General features: G+C 38.2%; 1 protein-coding gene across 1 annotated transcript in view; it reads right to left on the bottom strand.

Moving 5' to 3' along the window:
- BOC (BOC cell adhesion associated, oncogene regulated) overlaps positions 1 to 16,229 on the bottom strand; it is a 117,347-nt gene extending 101,118 nt beyond the window's left edge. Inside the window, exon 1 of the mRNA XM_040339131.1 lies at positions 15,687 to 16,229. The gene's annotated coding sequence lies outside the window, so the exon portion shown is untranslated. The remainder of the gene's footprint in view (positions 1 to 15,686) is intronic.
- Between the last annotated feature and the right edge of the window lie 5,841 nt (positions 16,230 to 22,070).

Genomic DNA, 22,070 nt, shown 5'->3' with positions numbered 1-22,070 from the left:
GGTTCTGCCGCAATAAATTTGCACGTCAATCGTGGCAAACCGCATTCCGTGAAGCTTGTCGCCCCCCCCCCCCCCCCAAAATAAAAGTTCTGAAGCTGTTTTTGTAACTCGCATCAGCAGATTAGTGCGTTTTTTTAAGATTTTTATTTTTTTTTGCTTCATAGAAATGCATGGAAACGCTTAGGGGCAGATCCACAAAAGAATTACGCCGGCAAATCTACTGATACGCCGCGTAATTTTAAAGTTCCCGCGTCGTATCTTTGTTTTGTATCTACGAAACAAGATACGACGGCATCTGGGATCGATCCGACAGGCGTACGTCTTAGTACGCCGTCGGATCTTAGGTGCATTTTTTCCGCCGGCCGCTAGGTGGCGTTTCCGTCGAATTCCGCGTCGAGTATGCAAATTAGCTAGTTACGGCGATCCACGAACGTACGTCCGTCCGGCGCATTTTTTTACGTTGTTTGCGTTCGGCTTTTTCCGGCGTATAGTTACCCCTGCTATTATAAGGCGTACTCAATGTTAAGTATGGCCGTCGTTCCCGCGTCGAATTTTGAATTTTTTACGTCGTTTGCGTAAGTCGTTCGCGAATAGGGATTTGCGTAGAATGATGTCACCGTCAGAAGCATTGGCTTGTTCCGGTTTAATTTCGAGCATGCGCACTGGGATACCCCCACGGACGGCGCATGCACCGTTCAAAAAAAACTTTGTTTACGTCGGGTCACGACGTATTTACATAAAACACGCCCCCATCACAGCCATTTGAATTCCGCGCCCTTACGCCGCCAAAGATACACTTCGCCGCCGTAACTTACGGCGCGAATTCTTTGAGGATTCGAAAAAAAAATATTACGGCGGCGTAGTGTATCTTAGATACGCTACACCCGGCGGAGAGAAGCGCCAATCTACGTGGATCTGCCCCTTAATTTTTAAGTTTTACCACGTTTTGTCACGAGTTTCTGTGCGTTTTTCTGCTCAAATGCGATAATTAAATAAAAATGAATAATAATAATTAATAAATAGCTCATTAAATAAAGCAAAAAAAAAAAATAACAATCATATACAAATAAAACATAAATAATAATAAAATAATATTAACTCCTAACTCTATAATACATAATTAAACATTAATAATAAAAAAATAAAAAATAAAATAACCCTAATATCGATCCCTAATATTAACCCCTAACTCTATAATAAATAAATAAAACATAAATAATAATAAAAAATAAATAAAATAAAAAAAACCTAACCCAAATATTGATCACTAATATTAACCCCTAACTCTATAATAAATAAATAAAACATAATTAAAATAATCCCAACCCCTAACCCTAATATTAATCCCTAAGAAAAGTGTCTCTTCCTTTACTGACAAATAAAAGAGAGGATGGAGAGTGAGAGGGGAGGAGAGGCTCTGAGCGGTAAAAATGTGACTTCTTGCCAATGTAATTAATATGAAAAATTCCATAAGGCCAGAATTTTTTGCTTGAAAAGGTTTTAACCCTTTGGGGGAGGGGAAGAGGGAGTGCAAGAGAGATGAAAGAAAGAGGGAAGGAAGAAAACGTGAAGGAAGAAAGAATGGAGCAAAAAAAGAGCAAAGGAAAAAAGAGAAGAAAAGGGAGAGAGGAGGAAGAAAAAGTGAAGGAAGAGAGAAGGAAGATAAGAGAGCAGGAAGAAAGAGAGAATGAAAATAAAGAGAAGATAAAAAGAGTAAAGGAAGAAAGAGAGAAGAAAAAAAAGCGAAGGAAGATATAGGGAGGGAAGATAGAGAGAATGAAGATAGAGAGAAAGTAGATAGAGAGAAAGAAAATAGAGAGAGAAAAAGATAGAGAGAAGGTAGAAAGAGATAAGGAAGATAGAGAGAAGGTAGAGAGAAAGAGAGAATGTAGAAAGAGAACAGGAACATAGAGAGAATGAAGATATAGAGAACGTAGAAAGAGAGAAGGAAAATAGAGAGAAAAAGGATAGAGAGAAGGTAGAGAGAGAGAAGGAAGATAGAAAGAATGAAGATAGAGAGAAGAAAGATAGAGAGGAGGAAGATAGAGAGGAGGAAGATGGAGAGGAGGAAGATAGAGGGAAGGACGATAGAAAGAATGAAGATAGAGAGAAGAAAGATAGAGAGAAGAAAGATAGAGAGAAGGAAGATAGAGAGAAGGAAGATAGAGAGAAGGAATATAGAGAGAATGAAGATAGAGAGAAGGAGGATAGAGAGAATGAAGATAGAGAGAATGAAGATAGAGAGGAGGAATATAGAGAGAATAAGGATAGAGAGAAGGAAGATAGAGAGAATGAAGATAGAGAGAATAAGGATAGAGAGAAGGAAGATAGAGAGAATGAAGATAGAGAGAATGAAGATAGAGAGGAGTAAGATAGAGAGAATGAAGATAGAGAGAAGGAAGATAGAGAGAAGGTGGAAAGAGAGGTGTAAGAAAGAGTGAAGGTTGGCCTAGAAAAGGAAGAAAGAGAGAAGGAAAACTCCTTGTCACAAACGCCAGAGGAGGCACGCCACCCTTAGAACTCGCCGTCTGATTGGCCTTAACAAGGAGAAAAGTTCTGGATTTCGGTCTGCGGTCAGATAAACCCCCCGGCACAAGGCGCTGAGCAATATTAATGAACATCAGTAACACCTTTGTGTTTTTTTCTTTATTTCTTTATAAGGAAGTATCCAATGGGCCCCAGAGCATGCTGGGAGCCCAGTTTACACCCCCCCCTCCCCAGTAACACCATGAGGTCATTGCCTGCACTGAGGGAATGGTCCATATGCGCCAAAATGGCTTCCAATTTACGACTTGTCAGGCCTTCCCGCTATAAACCCCCCTCGCCGATGGCCTGCGGTCACACACGTACACCTTGGTGGCTTTGTGGCCAAGTCTGACACCTCGTGTTCCCTCCATAAACCAGCTGGGCTGCACCTGATGGAAAGCAGATGTCCTCATGGCTGCCAGGTCCCTCTAAGGCCTGAGGAGGGGTGATGGGGGGGCCCCCGCTATGCTATTAGACAGACCTTCCAGGCTGTTCCTGACTTGAGCGAAGGGGCAGAAAATCCATCTCCGCCGTGTCTAATCAGCACATCCGTGTCCGATGAAATTTGTATTTATTAGGCCAAAAGCCTTGTTTTATCTGTAGATAGATTAACCCACAGGAACGGAATCTCCACTCCTCCAATGGGGCTCAGGATGTCCACGTTGGGGCCCAGAGAGGGAGGGGGTGCAAAGAGCCCCTTGGCATGGAATACAGATGGCAAACTCTTCACCAAGTAGGCTCAGAATGCGGTGTAACCAGAGCGCTCCTCACAATGGACAAAGGAGGTATGTAGACCCGGGAACTCAGCACAGGGATGGTAGGAACTCATCATAATGGGCACAGCAGGTGTACAGAGACAAGAACTCAGCACAGGGATGGTGGGAACTTCTCATAATTGACACAGGAGGTATGTAGACCCGGGAGCTCAGCACAGGGATGGTGGAAACCCCTCATAATGGACACAACAGGTGTACAGACCCAGGAACTTAATACAGGGATGATAAGAACGTTTTATAATGGGGAAAGCAGGTGTGCAAAGCCAGGAACTCCGCAAAGAGATGGTGGGAACCCCTCATAATTGACACAGGAAGTATGTAGACCCAGGAACTCATCCCTGGGGTGGTGGGAACCCCTCCTAATTGGCACAGCAGGTGTACAGAGCCAGGAACTCAGCACAGGGATGGTGGGAACTCCTCATAATGGGCATGGCAGGTGTACAGACCCGGGAACTCAGCACAGGGATGCTGGGCTGTCTTAATGAGAGGGCACACCTGGGCGCTGCCCAGGGGCTCCAGCTGCATGGGGGGGGGGTTCTGCACTTTCCCCAAAGCAGGGTGTAGAGGGGTCAGAGTTCTGTGGGGATATCTGGTCTGTTTACCTGAGCTGTCTTCATTGTAGGGGCCCCATAGCATTACTTTGCCCAGGGGCCTATGATGCTTTTAAGACGGCCCTGCAGGGATGGTGAGACCCCTTATAATAGGCACAGCAGGTGTACAGACCTGGGAACTCAGCACAGGGATGGTGGAAACCTCTCATAATGGGCACAGCAGGTGTACAGAGCCGGGAACTCAGAACATGGATGGTGGAAACCCCTCATAATGGGCACAGCAGGTGTACAGACCCAGGAACTCAGCACAAGGGTGGTGGGAACCCCTCATAATGGGCACAGCAGGTGTACAGACCCGGGAACTCAGCACAGGGATGGTGGGAACCCCTCAGAATGGGCACAGCAGGTGTATAGAGCCAGGAACTCAGAACATGGATGGTGGAAACCCCTCATAATGGGCACAGCAGGTGTACAGACCCAGGAACTCAGCACAGGGGTGGTGGGAACCCCTCATAATGGGCACAGCAGGTGTACAGACCCGGGAACTCAGCACAGGGATGGTGGGAACCCCTCATAATGGGCACAGCGGGTGTACAGACCCGGGAACTCAGCACAGGGATGGCGGGAACTCCTCATAATGGGCACAGCGGGTGTACAGACCCGGGAACTCAGCACAGGGATGGTGGGACCCCCTCATAATGGGCACAGCCGGTGTACAGACCCGGGAACTCAGCACAGGGGTGGTGGGAACCCCTCATAATGGGCACAGCAGGTGTACAGACCCGGGAACTCAGCACAGGGATGGTGGGAACCCCTCATAATTGGCACAGCAGGGGGGTGGACTGGCGCTTTGTAGATGTGAACCTAATCACTAAAATCTCAGAGATGCTTTTACATGTTGTTGTAATTCTAAAAATATTTCCTACATTTTAAATCTGCAGCCTTCATTAAAATAATAATAATCCCTGATGAAGGTCCTTATTCATGGGGCTTCCTTCCTGTTACACGGAGACAACGCAGGAGAGCAATTGGGCAAACAGGGACAGAGCATTGTTGTCACCCTATGACAGGAAGCACCCTGTCACACAGGCTTCTATTGGCAACTACAAGTTGCAGTTTCAGCACATTGCACACAGACACGGCCCACCGGGGAACCCGCCTGGAGGAATGCCATGCAGCCTTCTCTGGAATGCATGTAGGTGGGAAGTGGCTGCAAAGAGGCAGTATGAGATCAGCGGCATCAGGATGCAAAAAAAAAGGTCAAAATTTGTATTTTATAAAAAAAAAAAAAAAAAAAAAGGTAAATACGCAGTGTAGGAACAATCTTTTCACTCTGTGTACAATCAGATGGTCCGTAGCTGTTGGCCAATGTAAAGCGGATTGTACAATGGCACCGTAACAAGTGTGACCAGCTAAGCTGCCAATCAAAACTTCAGCCAAGAGCTGTCCATTGTAGAGAGGTCACATGTCATTACCCAGAACCCCCCCTCCCCCCCACAGATGTCAAGCCCTGATAGGCAGACAAAAGCTGGCAGATTAGACCCCTCTGACAGATCGGGACACTCGCCATTGTGCTCCCAATCTTCACGCTCCGGGCAAATGAGATTTGCTTTACAGTCTGGATTGTATGCATTCCTATACACATAGCTCTGACATATACCGCAGCGCTGTACAGAGAACACTGAGCCAGTCACATCAGTCTCTGGACCAGAGGAGCTTACACTCTAATGTCCCCCCCCACCACAGACACACACTATTATAAGTTTATATAGCTCTGACATATACCGCAGCGCTGTACAGAGAGCACTGAGCCACTCTGCACCACAGGAGCTTACACTCTAATGTCCTCATCAGCCACACACTATTATATTTATATAACTCTGACATATACCGCAGCGCTGTACAGAGAACACTGAACCAGTCACATCTGTCTCTGGACCAGAGGAGCTTACACTCTAATGTCCTCCCCACCACAGACACACACTATTATAAGTTTATATAGCTCTGACATATACCGCAGCGCTGTACAGAGAACACTGAGCCAGTCACATCAGTCTCTGGACCAGAGGAGCTTACACTCTAATGTCCCCCCCACCACAGACACACACTATTATACGTTTATATAGCTCTGACATATACCGCAGCGCTGTACAGAGAACACTGAGCCACTCCGCACCACAGGAGCTTACACTCTAATGTCCTCATCAGCCACACACTATTATATTTATAGAACTCTGACATATACCGCAGCGCTGTACAGAGAACACTGAGCCAGTCACATCCGTCTCTGGACCAGAGGAGCTTACACTCTAATGTTCCCCCACACTCACGCATTAATATTACTATATATTTACAGTATATAGCTCTGACATATTCCAAAGTGCTGTACATAGAACACTGAACTAGTCACATCAGTCTCCTCACCAGAGGAGCTTACACTCTAAATTTTTCCCACCACAGACACACATTATTATACATTTATATAGCTCTGACATATACCGCAGTGCTGTACGGAGAGAACTGAACCAGTCACATCGGTCTCTGTACCAGAGGAGCTTACACTCCAAAGCGCCCCGTAACCATGCAGACATGCACCAGTAGTCCGGTCTGCACACTGAGTGACGGCGCAGCCAATGAGCAGCTGCCAATGAACCCTTTTGGACCCTTGTGATGCAACGCGTTAGGGCGGTGCCATTCAAGGAGTGAACACAATTGCATTAGTGCAAATGGGCTCTTTGGGTTTACATATACTTGCTCAGTGTATTAAAAGTGTGTTGCAGGGCATGCGTGGTGTGAGCGGCGCTCAGGTGAAGTCGAATACGTAGGCTGCCAATGAACCCTATTGGACGTGACCCTTGTGACGCAACACGTTTGGGCGGTGCTATTCAAGGAGTGAACACAATTGCATTAGTGTAATTGGGCTCTTGGGTTTACATATACTTGCTCAGTGTATTAAAAGTGTGTTGCAGGGCATGCGTGGTGTGGCGGTACTCAGGTGCAGTCGAATACGTAGGCTGCCAATGAACCCTATTGGACGTGACCCTTGTGACGCAACACGTTAGAGTGGTGCCATTCAAGGAGTGAACACAATTAAATTAGTGCAAATGGGCTCTTTGGGTTTACATATACTCGCTCAGTGTATTAAAAGTGTGTTGCAGGGCATGCGTGGTGTGGCGGTGCTCAGGTGCAGTCGAATACGTAGGCTGCCAATGAACCCTATTGGACGTGACCCTTGTGACGCAACACGTTATGGCGGTGCCATTCAAGGAGTGAACACAATTGCATTAGTGTAATTGGGCTCTTTGGGTTTACATATACTTGAGTGTGTTGTAGGGCACGCGTGGTGTGAATGGGCCCTTCGCCAACCCGTGGTTCACCGCGGCGCTCAGGTGCAGTCGTAAAAAAAAAAAGCGTTTGCGTTTATTTGGCGTTTGCGTTTATTTGGCGGTCGAAAATTTGCCCCTTCCGTATTTTAGTCATCAGACCCAGAATCTCATGCAGCCCCGATCGAGGGGAAGGGGGGGTGTTAAATGTCAAAACGAATCGATACGTCGCGTTTCCGCTGTCCGCAGCGCCTAATCCCTCATCATAACAACACGGCGAGGAATAAATATATTTTTACGCGGTTTATTTATCCAATCAACATGTGTCTAGCGTGTTTTTTTTTGCGAAGGGCCGCCTCAAGAATTTCTAAAAAAAAATCCAAAATGCAAAAGACCTCACCACAGATGCTTGCTGTTTACGGCGAGCGGAATCCGTACATCACGTCGTTGCGTCTATTTACACACACACGCGCGTGCGCTGGGATATAGAAAAAAAATACAACGCCGTAATTCCCCCGCGTCAGAGAATGGCGCTTATTGTAGAAGGTGGACGACTTTGGCAACTAGAAGACACGGCAACAATGTTGCAAACCAAAAGTTTGTAAACCGTTTCTAAGTATAATCTGTGTTTATGTTACTCGGGATGTAGCGAGGGATATAAATAGCCCCAAAAATAAAACATAACAATAAACAGAGAGCAACAAAAACTACAACTGAGCGTCCTCCTACCTAGACCTCCACCGGACCTCCACCAATCCATTCCTATCGCCTAGCGCAGACCTTGCCCAACGCTTTGGCGCAGAGGAAACGACAACTCGTGATAAATTAGTGCAGGGGTCTCCAAGCTGCGGCCCAGATACGGATACGGCCCGTTGCTTGCTTTTATCTGGCCCTTGTGGCACTATTTCATCCACTGATATCAACAATGGGGCACAATTCCTCCCAATGACACCAAAGATGGGGCACAATTCCTCCCAATGGCACCAACGATGAGGCACAATTATTCCAACTGAAACAGACATTGGGGCATTATCTGGCCCTTGGGGCACTAATTCATCCACTGACACCAACGACGGGGAACAATTCCTCCAAATGACACCCAACAATGGGGCACAATATCTCCCACTGCATTATTTTTGGGGCCTTATTCGGGGCGTTATCCCTGATATCAACAATGGGGCATTATTCCTCCCAATGATACCAAGGATGGGGCATTATTCCTCCCAATGATACCAACGATGGGGCACAATTACTCCAACTGAAACAAACGATGGGGCAAAATGTTTGGGTCATTATCCAGCCCTTGGGGCACTTTTTCATCCACTGACACCACTGATGGGGAACAATTCCTCTCAATGACACCAACAATGGGGCACAATATCTCCCACTGACACAAACAATGGGGCATTATTTTTGGGGCCTTATTCGTGGCGTTATCCTGGCCCTTGGGGCACTATTTCATCGACTGACACCAACGATGGGGAACAATTTCTTCCAATGACACCAACGACGGGGTACAATTCCTCCCAATGACACCAACAATAGGGCAAAATTCCTCCCAATAACACCAAAGATGGGGCACAATTCCTCCCAATGACACCAACAATGGGGCACAATTCCTCCCAATGACACCAAGGATGGGGCACAATACCTCCAACTGAAACAAACGATGGAGCATTATTTTTGGGGCCATTGGCTTGCTTTTTTTTGGCCATTGTGGCACTATTTCATCCACTGATATCAACGATGGGGCACTATTCCTCTAATTGACACCAACAATGGGGCACAGTTAATCCAACTGAAACAAATGATGGGGCAATATGTTTGGGTCATTATCCGGCCCTTGTGCACTATTTCATCCACTGACACCAACTATGGGGAACAACTCCTCCCAATAAAATGACACCAACAATGTGGCACAATATCTCCCACTGAAACGAACAATGGGGCATTATTTTTGGGGGCCTTATTCAGGGTTTTATTCCGGCCCTTGGGGCACTATTTCATCCACTGACACCAACAATGGGGCACAAGTCCTCCCAATGACACCAACAATAGGGAATTCTGCCACAATTCCTCCCGATGACACCAACAATGGGGCATAATTCCTCCCAATGACACCAACAAGGGGGCACAATTCCTTTCCAATGACTCCAACAATGGGGCATAATTCCTCCCAATGACACCAAAGATGGGGCACAATACCTCCCAATGAACATTCTTCCCACCGACCATCACACTAACGTATCATGAGTTGTGGCTATAGTCATGTTTAGTAGGGGTTCCCTGAGACCGAAGGGTTCCTTTGTGTTCAAAAGGTTGAGAAAGGCTGCATTAGTGTGATGGTCATTGGGAAGAATACTCCTTACACTTGTGGGCATTGGGAAGAATTACCACCTTACAGATAGATAAAAAGAGCTATGGTGTCAGTGGGAACTTATCTGAGAGGCAGAAGTTACTCGTTGCTTAAGGAACCCCTAGCAACCTCTGGAGGAACCCCTAGTAACCGTGTAAGGAATCCCTAGCAACCTCTGGAGGAACCTTTAAGGAACCGCTAGCAACTTCTGGAGGAACGAACAAGGGACCACTTGCAACCTCTGGAGGAACCGTCAAGGAAAGTCTACCAACCTTTGTAGGAACCCCTAGCAACCTTGTAAGGAATCCCTAGCAACCTCTGGAGGAACCCTCAAGAAACCCCTAGCAACCTCATTAGGAATCCCTAGCAACCTCTGGAGGAACCCTTAAGGTAGCCCTAGCAACCTCTGTCTGGAGGAACCCTTAAGGAACTGCTAGCAACTTCTGGAGGAACCCACAAGGGACCCCTAGCAACCTCTGGAGGAACCCTCAAGGAATGTCTACCAACCTCTGTAGGAACCCTCAAGGAACCCCTAGCAACCTCGCAAGGAATCCCTAGCAACCTCTGGAGGAACCCTCAAGGAACCCCTAGCAACCTCACAAGGAATCCCTAGCAAACTCTGGAGGAACCCTCAAGGTAGCCCTAGCAACCTCTGGAGGAACCCTTAAGGAACCGCTTGCAACATCTGAGGAACCCACAAGGGACCCCTAGCAACCTCTGGAGGAACCCTCAAGGAATGTCCACCAACCTCTGTAGGAACCCTCAAGGAACCCCTAGCAACCTCATTAGGAACCCCTAGCAACCTCTGGAGGAATCCTCAAGGTAGCCCTAGCAACCTCTGGAGGAACCCTTAAGGAACCGCTAGCAACATCTGAGGAACCCACAAGGGACCCCTAGCAACCTCTGGAGGAACCCTCAATGAATGTCCACCAACCTCTATAGGAACCCTCAAGGAACCTCTAGCAACCTTGTTGGGAATCCCTAGCAACCTCAGGAGGAACCCTCAAGGTAGCCCTATCAACCTCTGGGGGAACCCTTAAGGAACCGCTAGCAACTTCTGGAGGAACCCACAAAGGACCCCTAGCAACCTCTGGAGGAAGAACCCTCAAGGAACCCCTAGCAACCTCGTTAGGAATCCCTAGCAATCTCTGGAGGAACCCTTAAAGAACCGCTAGCAACTTCTTTAGGAACCCACAAGGGACCCCTAGCAACCTCTTTAGGAACCCTCAAAGAATGTCTACCAACCTTTGTAGGAACTTTCAAGGAACCCCTAGCAACCTCTGAAGGAACCCCTAGCAACCTTGTAAGGAATCCCTAGCAACCTCTGGAGGAACCCTCAAGGAACTGCTAGCAAACGTCTGGAGGAACCCACAGGGGACCCCTAGTAACATCCGGAGGAACCCTGAAGTTCCATGAAACCCTGGTTGAGAAACCCATGCATATTAACACATATGTTTGCCCATTGGCTCTAAACGTAAAGTTCCTTCCCAACTGCAAACACCACAAGGTGCCTCCTGTTACCCCTGGTTGAGAAACCCGGGACATATTTTGTCCACTTTGCTGCCACCAGGTCCAGCCAACATGGTACAGCTCACTGCTGCTAATGTAGTAGACTAGTAACAGATCTCCAGAGAGGACAGAGAATAAATACAGTTTATTTTGCTTTGTGCTATTTTTGCTACTATGTTGCAGTGTATACATAACACTTCTGTACACAACTTTTTTATTGTTGTTTTGATTGCTAAATCCCTCCTGACTGTAGGCCATACTTCCCATGTTATAGCCTACTACTGAGTCATAGAATAGGACAACACAAATCATAATAAAGTTATAACAGCAATAAGACCCAAATTATGCTACAACTAGTGGCGGGACCTCCACAATCCTACAACACAACTGATAGAAAAGGAATGCCATGAGTTGTATAATACTACAGCACAAAAGATACTAAAACTGATACCACGGCTTGTATGACACTACAACACATATCATATTAGAACTAATGCCTTGAGTTGTATAATACTACAACACAAATTATATTAAAAAAAAAATTGCCATGGGTTGTATAGTTCTACAACACAACATATATATAAAACAAATGCCAAAACTTGTAGAACATTACAACTTAAAGGTAACTTAAACCAGTTCTTTAAGTTATACAATACCATAACACAAATGATATAAACGAATGCCACGAGTTGTCTAATACTACAACACAAAAAAGGTAGTGAAACCGATGCCACTGGTTGTACAGTACTACAACACACAGGTTAGTAAAACTAGTTCTAAACAATTATACAATACTACAACACAAATGATATTATGTTAGTGCCATGAGCTGTATAATACTACAATACAAGGGATAGTAAAACTAGTTCTAAACATTATACAATACTACAACACAAATGATATTTATGTTAGTGCCACGAGTGTTACAATTCTACAACACAAATGCCGTAGGTTGTATAATAATACAACACAAGTTATAGTAAAACTAATACCATGGATTGTATAATACCACAACACATATCATATTAAAACTAATGAGCTGTATAATACTACAACACAAATGTTAATAAAACTAATGCTCTAAGTTAGCAGTAATAAGATTTAAATTATACTAAAACTAGTGCCAGGACTTCTACAATACTACAACACAACAGATATAAAAAACAGTTCTTTGAGTTATACAAAATCATAACACAAATGATATTAAAACTAATGCCATGAGTTGCCTAACACTACAACACAAACAATAGTATAACCGGTGCCATAGGTTGTACAGTACTACAACCTACACACTATTAAAGCTAGTTCCAAACTTTATACAATACTACAACACAAAAGATATTACGACAGTGCCATGAGATGTGTAATACTACAACACAAGTTAAAGCAAACCTAACCCTAACTTTTTAGGGTTCAAGTAAACCTAGGCCTGTCAGTTGTATAATACTACAACACAAATTATACCATGGATTGTATAATACTACAACACAACAATAATACTACAACACAAATCATATTAAAACTAATGCCATGAGTTGTCTAACACTACAACACAAACAATAGTAAAACCAATGTCATATGTTGTATAGTACTACAACACACGCTATTAAAACTAGTTCTGAACTTTAAACAACACAAAAGATAATAAATTAGAGCCATGAGATGTATAATACTACAACACAAAAGATATAACGATAGTGCCATGAGATGTATAATACTACAACACAAAAGATATAACGATAGTGCCATGAGATGTATAATACTACAACACAAAAGATATAACGATAGTGCCATGAGATGTATAATACTACAACACAAAAGATATAATGATAGTGCCATGAGATGTATAATACTACAACACAAGTAAAAGTAAACCTAAGCCTGTCAGTTGGATAATACTACAACACAAATCATACCATGGATTATATACTACTACAACACAATCATATTAAAACTAAATGCCATGAGTTGTCTAATACTACAACACAAACAATAGTAAAACCAATACCACAGGTTGTACGGTACCACAACTATTAAAACTAGTTCTGAACTTTATACAAGACTAAAACACAAAAGGTAAATAAATTAGTGCCATGAGTTGTATAATACTGCAACACAAGCTAAAGTAAAACTAATGCTGTCAGTTGTAGAATACTAAAACACAAATTATAATACTACAACACAATCATAATAAATCTAATGCCACGAGTTGTCTAAGACTACAACACAAAAGAGATTACGATATTGCCATGAATTGTATAATACTACAACACAAGCTAAAGTAAAACTAATGCTGTCAGTTGTAGAATACTACAACACAAATGATACCATGAGTTGTCTAATACTACAACACAAACAATAGTAAAACCAATGCCACAGGTTGTACAGTACCACAACACATGCTATTAAAGCTAGTTCCAAACGTTATACAATACTACAACACAAAAGATAATAAATTAGTGCCCTTGAATTGTATAATACTACAACACGAGTTGAAGTAAAACTAATGCTGTCAGTTGTATAATACTACAACACAAAGGAGATTACGATAGTGCCATGAGATGTATAATACTACAACACAAGCTAAAGTAAAACTAATGCTGTCAGTTGTAGAATACTACAACACAATCATAATAAATGTAATGCCATGCGTTGTATAATACTACAACACAAGTAAAGGTAAAACTAATACCATTAGATGTATAATACTACAACGTAAACAATAGTAAAACTAATACCACAGGTTGTACAGTACTACAACACACGCTATTAAAGCTAGTTCTAAACTTTATACAATACTACAACACAAAAGATAATAAATTAGTGCCATGAGATGTATAATACTACAACACAAGTTGAAGTAAAACTAATGCTGTCAGTTGTAGAATACTACAACACGAATTATACCATGAGTTGTCTAATACCACAACACAAACAATAGTAAAACCAATGCCAATGCTGTCAGTTGTATATATGCTACAACGCAAAAGAGATTACGATACCGCCATGAGATTAGTGCCATGAGATGTATAACACTACAACACAAAAGATATTATGATAGAGTCATGAGACGTATAATACTGCAACACGAGTTAAAGTAAAACTAATGTTGTCAGTTGTAGAAACTACAACACAAATGATACCATGAGTTGTCTAATACCACAACACAAACAATAGTGAAACCAATGCCACAGGTTGTACAGTACCACAACACATGCTATTAAAACTCGTTCTAGACTTTATACAATACTACAACACAAATTATACCATGGGTTGTATAGTACTACAACACAATCATAATAAATCTAATGCCATAGGTTGTATAATACTACTACAACACGAGTAAAGGTAAAACTACTGCCATGAGATATATAATACTGCACCACAAGTTAATGTAAAACTATAACCATGAGATATATAATACTACAACACAAGTTAATGTAAAACTATAACCATGAGATATATAATACTACAACACAAGTTAATGTAAAACTACTGCCATGAGACGTATAATACTACAACACAAGTTAAAGTAAAACTAATACCGCAAGACATATAATACTACAACTCGAGTTAATGTAAAACTATAAACATGAGATATATAATACTACAACACAAGTTAAAGTAAAACTATTACCATGAGATATATAAAACTACAACACAAGATAATGTAAAACTACTGCCATGAGATGTATAATACTACAACACGAGTTAGTAGAAGTAATGTCATGAGACGTATAATACTACAATACAAATGCTAATACAGTAAGTCATATAATACTACAACACAAGATAAACAACAACTAATGCAATGAGACGTATAATACTACAACACAAGATAATGTAAAACTACTGCCATGAGATGTATAATACTACAACACGAGTTAATGTAAAACTATAAACATGAGATATATAATACTACAACTCGAGTTAATGTAAAACTATTACCATGAGATATATAATACTACAACACAAGTTAAAATAAAACTATAACCATGAGATATATAATACTACAACACGAGTTAGTAGAAGTAATGTCATGAGACGTATAATACTACAATACAAATGCTAATACAGTAAATCGAATGCAATAAGTCATATAATACTACAACACAAGTTAAATGACAACTAATGCAATGAGTCATATAATACTACAACACAAGATAAACAACAACTAATGCAATGAGACGTATAATACTGCAACACAAGTTATCATAAACCAAATGCCACGAGTTGTATAAAACTAGTAAAATTGCCATGAGTTGTATAAATAACACAAATACAAGCTACAACCACAAGCCTAAAAGCTTGAAAACACGTCAAACTTTGGCTCCAATACCTCCGGCAGCTTCCCCCAGACGCCGTGAAGACTTTCCCCCAGACCCTTACGAAGAGTTTGAACCCTTCAGGAAAGCCGGGGAAAGAAAACTCGGGCAGCAGAAGAAGTCTCGGCGACTAGGCCCGAGCTCGGTGTTCAGTCCCCGTAGAACTCAGGATCCCAAACCTATCCTAGGGATCCGGCGGTGCAACTTTGTTGCAAAAATTTTTTAGAACGTTGACGTTCCTCGGCGGCCAACGTAATAACACAAAAGAGGAACGGCCCGGAGGGTTTCCTACGAGTAGGAAAGTCAAAATTCGTACTCACCAGGAAGAGCGGAGGAGTAGAAGGACGGGGAGGGTTTTTGCAGGCAATCCTTCGTCCTCCCGAAAAAGTCGAGGACTTGGGAAAGTCTTTAGGGGGGGAGGACAACGACCTGGAGGCCTTGGTTGTTTTTTTGGAGGTTCTTCAGCTGCGGTGAAGTTGGGTTGAGTTGGCCAGCATGTTCTGCAGGCTCTGTGCCTCTTTTTTTGGATGACTGCTCTCTAAAACAATCCCTTGTTTGGCTGGATAGGAGCCTCCCCTGAGAGCGAGGGGGGGGGAAGGGACTGGGATGGCAGGAGGTGCTCTGGGATGAGAGAGGAGCAGGGACTTTACTACATCCACACTCACTTCAGGATCTCAACCAAAAAAAAAGAAAAGTGGGGAGCCCCGTCCTGGGATTATGGTTTCTGCTAATTGCAGAGAAGCCACATGAAGAGTCCGAGGTGGGAAAAGAAGTTTTATAAGAGCCGGGCTGTGCCGGAGTTTTTCCACAGCAGACCCTCCCCCAGTGTTTTGTGGGGCAGTTGAAAGACCCTCATTCCCTCCCCCTATTCATGAGGGGTCTGTGCAGCTGCTCAGCAAAAGAGAAGAATCACATTCTCCTCACTGGTTACAGCCAGAAGATACAGGCCCCCCCCCCTCCTCCTGGACTTTGTGCAAGGGAGGGGGGGGCTGCCTGGTAGTGAGCCTGCCACAGAGCGGTGTGCCCACCAGGGGCCAGCTTCGCCAGGGACACCAAATGCCAGCTTAGGTGACATGGGAAGGGTAGCAGGGCTGCCTGACCCCAAAATACGGGTTTGTCCCTGGAATGTTTTTTTAAATTGCCCCGGGAATTTTTTTTAAGTCGTCCCTAAATAGTTTTTATTTCGTCCCTTAAATATTTTTGACTGTCCCTGACTTTATTTTATCCCTGAATTTTTTTATTTCATCCCTGAATTTTTTTATTTCATCCCTGAAATTCTTTTACATTTTATCCTGTCCCTGATTTTTTTTTCATTTTGTCCCTGAATTTTTTTAAATATGTCACTGATTCTTTTTTATTTATTTTTTAATGAATTATTATTATTTCATTTCGTCCCTGCATATTTTATTTAATTTTGGCCCTGATTTTTTTTTTCATTTTATCCCTAATTTTTTTACATATGTCACTGAATCTTTTTTATTTTTATTCCCTGATTTTATTTCGTCCCTGAAATATTTTTGACTTTGTCCCTGACTTTTTTATTTCATCCCTGATTTTTTTTTTATTGCATCCCTGAGATTCTTTTACATTTTATTCTGTCCCTGATTTATTTTTTCATTTTGTCCCTGAATTTTTTTAAATATGTCACTGAATCTTTTTTATTTTTTTTATGAATTATTATTATTTTATTTCGTCCCTGCATATTTTATTAAATTTTGTCCCTGATTTTTTTTTTACATTTTATCCCTAATTTTTTTTTACATATGTCACTGAATCTTTTTTATTTTTATTCCCTGATTTTATTTCGTCCCTGAAATATTTTTGACTTTGTCCCTCAATTTTTTTTATTTCAACCCTGAATTTTTTTATTTCATCCCTGAAATTCTTTTACATTTTATTCTGTCCCTGATTTTTTATTTTTTTATTGTGTCCCTTTTTTTTAAATATGTCACTGAATCTTTTTATTTTTTTTTAATGAATTATTATTATTTAATTTCGTCCCTGCATATATTTTTTTCATTTTGTCCCTGATTTTTTTTTTTTTTATCCCTATTTTTTTTACATATGTCACTGAATCTTTATTATTTTTTTATTTTTATTCCCTGATTTTATTTCGTCCCTGAAATATTTTTGACTTTGTCCCTGACTTTTTAATTTCATCCCTGAATTTTTTTTTACATTTTATTTTGTCCCTGATTTTTATTTATTTTTATTTTCTCCCTGAATTTTTGTATTTTATTTCGTCCCTGTATATTTTATTTCGTTTTGTCCCTGGAATGTTTTTTACATTATCCCTGGAATTTTGTCATCCCTTAATTGTTTTTGTTTCGACCCTGATTTTTTTTTACTTTGTCCCTGACTTTTTTATTTCATCCTATTTTATTTTGTGCCTGATTTTTTTTTTTTTTTTGTGCCTGATTTTTTTATTTTGTCCCAGAATTTTTTTTAAATATGTCCCTGAATTTTTTTTTTTGTCCCTGTATATTTTATTTTGTCACTGGGATGTCCTTTAAATTGTCCCTGGAATTTTGTTTATGTCGTCCTCGTCCCTATATAGTTTTTATTTCATCCCTGAATTTTTTTACACTTTATTTCAGATTTTTTTTTTAAAATGTCCCTGAATTTTTTATTTTATTTTGTCCCTGTATTTTTATTAAATTTTGACCCTGATTTTTTTTTTTACTGAATTTTTTTACATGTGTCTATGAATCTTTTTTATTTTTTTATTTTTTTGTCCCTGAGTTTTTTGATATTGTCCCTGAATTATTTTCAATTTTATTTTGTCCCTGAATATTTTTTGTTTATTTCACTCCTGATTTTTTTTTACTTCATCTGTTAATTTCTTCATTTTATTTTGTCCATGGAATTTCTTTTTTTTTTATACTTGAATTTTTTTTTTCATTTAATATGTGAAAGTTTTTTTAGTTCTTTGAATTTTTTTATGTTGTCTTCATTTTTTTTGTTTATTTCCTTCCTGGAAATTTATTTTTGTCCCTGAGTTTTTTCATATTGTCCCTGATTTTTTTAAAGTTTTATTTTGATTCTAAATTTGTTTTTGTTTATTTAAATTCAGATTTTTTTTACTTCATTCGTGATTTTTTTTATTTTATTTAATCCCTGGATTTTGTTACATTCATCCTTGAATTTTTTAATTTCACTCCTAATTTTTATTTTTTTATACCTGAAGTTTTTTAATGTAATCTATGAATGTTTTTAATGTCCTTTGAATTGTTTTTATATTGTCTTCATTTTTTTTGTTTATTTCATCCCTTGAATTTCTTTTTGTCTCTGAATTTTTTTAAATTCTATTTTATCCCTATTTTTTTTCACATTCTTTGTTGAATTTATTTTAGTTTGCCCCTGATTTGTATTTATTTTTTATCCCTGGAATTTTGTTAGTTCACCCCTGAATTTTTTTATTTCACTTTTTTTTTATTTTATACTTGAAATTGTTTTCATTTAATATATGAAAGTTTTTATTTGTCCCTGAGTTTTTTCATATTGTCCCTGAAATTTTTTTTACTTTATTTGTCCCTAAAATTGTTTTTTTTTATTTCACTCCTGATTTTTATTTTTTTAATTCATCCGTGAATTTTTTTATTTTATTTTGTCCCTGGATTTTTATTTTCACATTCATCCTTGAATTTCTTTAAGTTTGCCCCTGATTATTTTTATTTTGTCACTGGAATGTTTTTAGTTCATCCCTGAATTTTTTAATTTCACTCCTAATTTTTTTTTATTTTATACCTGAATTTTTTTCCATTTAATCTATGAAGGTTTTTTTTGTCTTATGAATTTTTTTGTGTTGTCTTAATTTATATTGTTTATTGCATTCCTGGAATTTATTTTATATAACCCCCCCCCCCCCCCCCCCGCTATTAAAACCTTTCCATTTTCATGACATACCTTTGTTTGGACCCAATGACATCATCCCCTCTATATAAAAGAATACAAATAAAACATTTAAAAAAAATGAACATAAAATAACAAAAAAAGTATAAAACATTAAACATTTAAAAAATATAAAAAACATAAAATGAAAAAAGTAAATAATATTTAAAAAATAAACATAAAAATAAAAAATATTTTTAAAATATATAAACAATAAACCTACAAATATATATATTTTTTTATAAAATACAAAAATTATAAAGAATGTAACATGAAATAAAATGTAGAAATAAATTTAATAGAAAGGTTTAAAAATTTTACAAAAAAATATAAAAAAAGTTAAAAATACTTAAAAAATATATATAAAAAATGAACAAAATAATAAAACATTTAAAAATTTAAAAAAATACATTAACATAATATAAAGAATGTGGAAAATATTAAAATTATATATATATCTCTTCTTCAAGGTCCAAACAGTACTTATATGAAATATAAACATAGAAATAAAAAATGTATAAAGTATAAAAAATATAAACAAATTATCATAAAAAGGTAACATTTTAAAAAATTTATAAAAAATAAACCTAAAAATTAAAATACATAAAAAAATAAACAAAAAAATTAAACATTTATAAAATTTCATAAAATAAAACAATATAAAAAATCAACACAAAATACAAAAATGAGTAAGATATATAAAAAAAAGTATAAAATATTAAATATATATATATTTTTTAAAAGACAGTCTCTGCTCATTAATAGTCAGGATTGATGAAGTGACCAACGTGACAGCCAGCCACAATGGTCACGAGAATGAACGAAAAAAATTCCAGGGACAAAATAAAAAAAATCAGGGGCAAACTAAAAGAAATTCAAGGATGAATGTAACAAAATCCAGGGATAAAATATATAAACAATAAACCGAAAAATAAAAAAATTTATAAAATATATAAAAAATACAAAACAATATAACAAATGTAACGTGAAATAAAACATGTAGAAAAAATGTAAAATATAAATATACAGTATTTAAAAATAAACAAAAAATAAAAAAACATATAAAATATATTTAAAAATATATAAAAATATAAAAAATGTCCTTCCGGTTGCTTGGAGGTTATTGACATTTTTTTAGTGCGCAAAAAACGTGCATGCTTCTTGCGTCAAAGGAGTCCTATGAATGGAGAGCTGTGGAGTTCTTATTCCTCACCAGGGACATCGGGGCGGACGATGACCCGCATTGCCAGGATTTTGTCCTTCCAGTGGCTTGGAGGTCATTGACCTTTGTTTTGACCCAGTAACCTCTATATCAAAAATAATACAAATTTGAAAAAAATGAACAACCATTAAACATTTAAAGAATATATAAAAAAAAAAACATTTACTGTATATATTTTTTTAAATATATAAAAAATAAAGTTATAATAAAGAAAAGTTAAAAATATTTTAAACATAAATAAACAATAAACCTAAAAATAAAAAAAGAATAAAATATTTAAAAAATTTATAAAATAAAAAATAAAAAATAAAAAATGTATTAAATATAAAAAAAATACAAAAAAAATAAAAAATGTAAAATATAAAGATATAAAAAAAAAAAAAAAAAAAGTATAAGATATATTTAAAAAATGTAACATGAAATAAAAAATGTAAAATATAAAGGTATAAAAAAATAAAAAATAAATTAAAAAAAATGTATAAAATATATTTAAAAACATATAAAAATATAAAAAACTGTCCTTCCAGTTGCTTGGGGGTTTTTGAATTTTGACACGCAAAAAAAGCGTGCATGCTCATTTGCAGCTTTTTGCGTGAAAGGAGTCCTATGAATGGAGAGCTGTGGAGTTCTTAATCTTCACCAGGAACATCGGGGCGGACGATGACCCCATTGCCAGGATTTTGTACTTCCAGTGGCTTGGAGGTCATTGACATACCTTTGTTTGGACCCAGTAACCTCTATATCAAAAATAATACAAATTTGAAAAAAATGAACAACCATTAAACATTTAAAGAATATATATAAAAAAAAAACATTTACTGTATTTTTTTTTTTAAATATATAAAAAAGAAAGTTATAATAAAGAAAAGTTAAAAAAAATATTTTAAACATAAATAAACAATAAACCTAAAAATAAAAAAGAATAAAATATTTAAAAAATATATAAACTAAAAAATAAAAAATAAAAAATGTATTAAATATAAAAGAAAATACAAAAAATATAAAAAATGTAACATAAAATAAAAAATGTAGAAAAATGTAAAATATAAAGATACAAAAAAAAACATATAAAATATATTTAAAAATATATAAAAATATAAAAAATGTCCTTCCGGTAGCTTGGAGGTTTTTGAATTTTGACGCGCAAAAAAAGCGTGCATGCTCATTTGCAGCTCTTTGCATGAAAGGAGTCCTATGAATGGAGAGCTGTGGAGTTCTTATTCCTCACCAGGGACATCGGGGCGGACGATGACCCCATTGACAGGATTTTGCCCTTCCAGTGGCTTGGAGGTCATTGACATACCTTTGTTTGGACCCAATAACCTCTGTAACAAAATAATAAATACAAAAGAATAAAATATATAAACCCTAAAATAAAAAAAATTATAAAATACAAAAAATATAAAAAATGTGGAAAAGATAAAAAATATAAAGATATAAAATAATAAACAAAAAATAAAAAAAGAATAAAATATATTTAAAATATATATAAAAAAATATATATATAAAAAAAATAAAAATTATAAAATACAAAAAATATAAAAAATGTGGAAAAAATAAAAAAATATAAAGATATAAAATAATAAACAAA

Source organism: Rana temporaria, chromosome 2, assembly GCF_905171775.1.
Source record: "Rana temporaria chromosome 2, aRanTem1.1, whole genome shotgun sequence".
NCBI lineage: Eukaryota > Metazoa > Chordata > Amphibia > Anura > Ranidae > Rana > Rana temporaria.
The sequence above is the reverse complement of the archived record's forward strand: the minus strand, read 5'-3'. Positions and strand labels throughout refer to the sequence as shown.